General features: G+C 27.8%; 1 long non-coding RNA gene across 1 annotated transcript; it reads left to right on the plus strand.

Moving 5' to 3' along the window:
- Positions 1–2,850: 2,850 nt before the first annotated feature.
- On the plus strand, positions 2,851–3,669 carry LOC111692004. Its single transcript, XR_002763116.1, has 3 exons — positions 2,851–2,935; positions 3,001–3,138; positions 3,513–3,669. It is a non-coding gene; the product is annotated as an uncharacterized LOC111692004 (long non-coding RNA).
- The last annotated feature ends 689 nt before the right edge of the window (positions 3,670–4,358 follow it).

Here is a 4,358-nt window from a genome sequence, read left to right on the forward strand (position 1 = left end):
AAATATACGCCCCTGAGCGTAAGACAATGAAGGCTAAACATATACAGAATTGTTATCATGAAACATCTATATTTTACGTAATTGTAATGTCTGGGCGCCCACACAATATATATATTTTGACACGTAATAAATAATGAGCAATCTATAATAATAATTGTAACAATTTTATATTAGAAAAATACACGCCCCTGAGGGTAAGACAATGAAGGCTAAACATACACAAAGAATTATTATTATGAAACATCTATGTTTTTCGTATAACGTATTCATGACAAAAACAAGTTAGATGTGAAACAAAGAAGTCGTTATATATATACGACAATATATATATGCACATATATATTTTAACATGTAATAAATAATGGGCAATCGTTAATAACAATTGTAACAATCTTACGTTAGGAAAATATACGCCCCTGAGCATAAAACAATGAAAGCTAAACATACAAAGAATTATTATCATGAAACATCTATAACCATCACAATCATAAGATTATATAGAACAATTAACAACAAAGTACTTAAAGAATATTACCTGCTAACTAATACCGGTTAAACACTTAATTTTCCACTACTTCTATATTTTTCACACTACACTGATCGTCTTACTTTTTCACTCCGCGCTGTCCTCACTTCAACTGCCTATCTTCGACTATTTAGGCTTAATTCCAGAATTCCCTACCTAAGCGCTTGTTTCTTGTGCTTCCTTCCATCTACCGTTAATATTACTTTTTTATTATTGTGCAACACTCATGTAACAGGTGACGTCGAAGTTGAAAAGATAAGTACGGTTTTGCACAAGAAATTTCTCGAGAATTCGAGAATTCCCGGGAATTCCTAGTCGAGAATTCTCGAGTACCCAGAAAAAAAGTAGGCCAAGAAATTAGAAACCCTATGAGGGCTCTTTCGATTCGGGATGACGTTTAGACAAATGTGCATAAAAATCGTATTCGCACATAAACAATTGTAAAAGTAATAAACAAATAAAGATTTAAAAAAGGGGTTCAGTTTCTTGCAAATAATTAGAACAATATTAGCGTTAACTTGAAAAAAGATCCTAAAAGAAGCGGAAATTTCCTAGAAAAATGTCCCGTACTCCCAAATTTCTATCGTCATTTATAATTTTAATTTAATGTTGAAAATAGGCTTTTATCCTCGAAAGCTATGCACGTACCGCCCTTACATAAAAAAATTATGATGTTATATTATGTTATTAGGTACACCTATAAATTCCAAAAACTTATCGTATTATTTAGACACTTGAATAAAAAATATTCCGTCGATAAAAAATTTTTTCATCAATTTTTCAACAAATTGTTAATATTGTAAATTCATTGTTAATTAACTTAAAATTTTGAAGATTCAAAGTCGGATAATTGTTTAAAAACTAGGTGCTAAAACTATTTCAATAATTTTTCAGTAGGTACATTTGTTTAAATAACTTTTATAAACAAATGCAATAATTACATATTAATTTTTTTTGCATTTCATTCTTTAGAGCATTTAATGATAAAAAAAAATCTTTAAGACATTTTAATTACTTATAATCGTTTTTTTTTTATTTTATGGTTGTTTAAATAATATATTAAGAATTCTTTTCTTTCTCTCAATTTGAAATTTGCAATTCTCTAGATCATTAAAAAAATTTTTTTTCTTGAAAATTTATTTGTTTATTTACTTGGCAATTGTTATAAACAATCGTTACAAGTGCTAATATTTATTTTTAGATGGTGAGAAAAATAACAAAACCATATATAATTTTTTGTCAAAAATTTTTTTTTCGATTTTTTATAGAATTTTTTAATTTGATATTCTCCGGAAGTCATAGCGGCCATACGATTTGTTTACTTATAAACAGCCATAACTTTTAAACTATTCAAGATACAGTAAATCTATTAAAGATACGTTCAAGGCAATTTTGTAGAATATTAACTGATCTTTCAAATGAGCTTCCGACCAAGTTTGTAGCTATTGTAGATCTTTAGTTACATGAATTTGTTTATAAAGAATGGAGCTTTTCATCGTATTATTTGACTGTGTATATCTGATAAAATATTAAAGTTACAAATATGAAAACGATTTTATCAAGCCATAAAAAACCTAAATAGATATTTGACTCAACGCGAATACTCGAATTCTTTAAACAATATAGGATCTTAATCTTATTAAAAATCATGTAAATTTAATTGAACTTTTTTATTTTTATTATATTTATATTAATAATTAACTTATTTCAAATAATTTTTTTCAATAACGCTTTATTTATCAGGGACATTCTTCCTTTAGGATCATTTTTCAAATTGACGCTAACGCTTAGGTATATTTTTCGAATTATTTGCAAAATAAGTTTCTTCTTTGTCTTGATATGGTCTATTAGAAATGGCCCTAATAATAAAAATACCTCGTTACGGCATAAATTAAATCTGAAGGAGGCTACACACAAAAAAGTAAATATTCAAAAAGAGAATGCAGATTTTCTCAAGTTTTTAAATAAACAATAGTATCATTAAATTAAGAAAATGATGTTTCTTCAATTTAGTTCTTGATTTTCTTGGAATATTACTTCATTGGGAATAATATATTTTCAGTTTGAGTATTTAACAGAGCTTAATTGAAATAGATCTGGAATTAAAATGAATACGAGGCTCACTATTTTAGATCCACTTGTTTCTTGAAGGAAAGAAACTATCATTAAATTGATTTATCGGGCGCACCCAGTAAAACCATTTACGTGGACACTGCGTAGATTGAATGCAGGTGTGGGAGGGCACGGTGAAGTGCGTCGGCGCATTTTGCGAAGTTAGCCGAGGCAACGTATTCTAGATGTTTCGTTTGTTTGAAGCTCGCGTCTTTTCCTTTTCTGTTCAGCAGTTCATACTTAACGTTTCGTTGTTTAGTTTAGCATTATTCGCCGCCATTTGCATTTTGCACATAGGTAAGTAACTGCATGTTGTAAATATACCTATGCATTACAGAGTACAATAGCATTTATGTTTACAGCAAGAACGTCGGTTTTTTAAGAGTTAGAGTATAAAAGTGTACTTAATTAAGCTTTTTACAACCAGTTGAAGCAAGTATGGAGCAATTACTAGGTAACAGATTGGAGACTTTCTAGTGAAACCGTGCAGATATTTTTAGGTAAGTGCAAATCCTGCTCTAATAATAAGACTTTTCGCCCTAAATTTATATTGTTAACTTTTTAACCCATCAGCTTCTAGTTATTTAAATTATCCGGAAAATCATTTGTAAAGATATTCATTTAATACATGAATTTTCCCAAGTGTTGTCATAAAAAAGTTGTCGCTTTTTATTATCTGAAAAACTACTTCATTGATTAAAAATTCGAATTTACTAAGTGAAATTTGCCCGTTTTGTAATATTCCCAATACTTTAACGTTTATGCATTTCACAAAAATTAACTTGTGTATAGTTTTAACTATTTTCTGTATAACATTAAGATTTGTTTGAGTTTGATTTATTTGGTTTTGTTTCATATAGTGTTTTTTTTTCAGATTAACTTGGACTTTGAAAGAACTTTCTCAAACAGCGATATTGGCATTTTGGAACAATTTGGAATAATCGTAATATCCAATGTAAATGTATTTATGTACATATGTAAATAAAGGTATATAATTATATACTATAAATATATATTCTTATCACTATGAACATTTGGTTTAATCTATTTGATGTAAACATCTATTTCGTTAAAAACACTATTTGATTTCAAGGGAACCATTAATAAACTTAAAGCTATTTCTTTTATTTTTTGTTGGGAATACATCATAAATTTGTACTGAGTCAGAAAGTCTTTGTGGAGAATAATCGATTAGCTTATATCAATATTTTTTCTATTCAAATTAATACTTTCTATAATTTAAAGAGAGCCAATAAAATGTTATATCTAAACCATGTGAATTTCTCGGATCAAGAAAACGAATATCATTTACATAAGATATCGTATCGGTATATTCACATTGAGTAAATGATAGAATTGAAGTGCTTGTTAGATTTTCTCCATGTGAATAAATTATAATCAATGTGAGAACATGATTTTCTCAAAACAAGAGTGGAAATTATTTGAAATGATGCATTTAGTATTATTTTGAACTATGGCGCTATTAAATGAAGAATATCATTTGCCACAAACAAGAATATATATTTTTCATTTCAAATAAATATCTTCTTGCGGATATATGAGACTAGGAATTACTCAATACAAGCTGATTAGGTTCATTTCAAGTATTTACTTTTTTGTGTAATATACAAAAATGATAACAAGTAAACATAAATCGTACAATAGAAATATGTAAGCATAGTCTAAGATTGTTATAAGCACGAATAAATTAAAAAAATAG

Source organism: Anoplophora glabripennis, unplaced genomic scaffold, assembly GCF_000390285.2.
Source record: "Anoplophora glabripennis isolate ALB-LARVAE unplaced genomic scaffold, Agla_2.0 scaffold799, whole genome shotgun sequence".
Lineage (NCBI taxonomy): Eukaryota > Metazoa > Arthropoda > Insecta > Coleoptera > Cerambycidae > Anoplophora > Anoplophora glabripennis.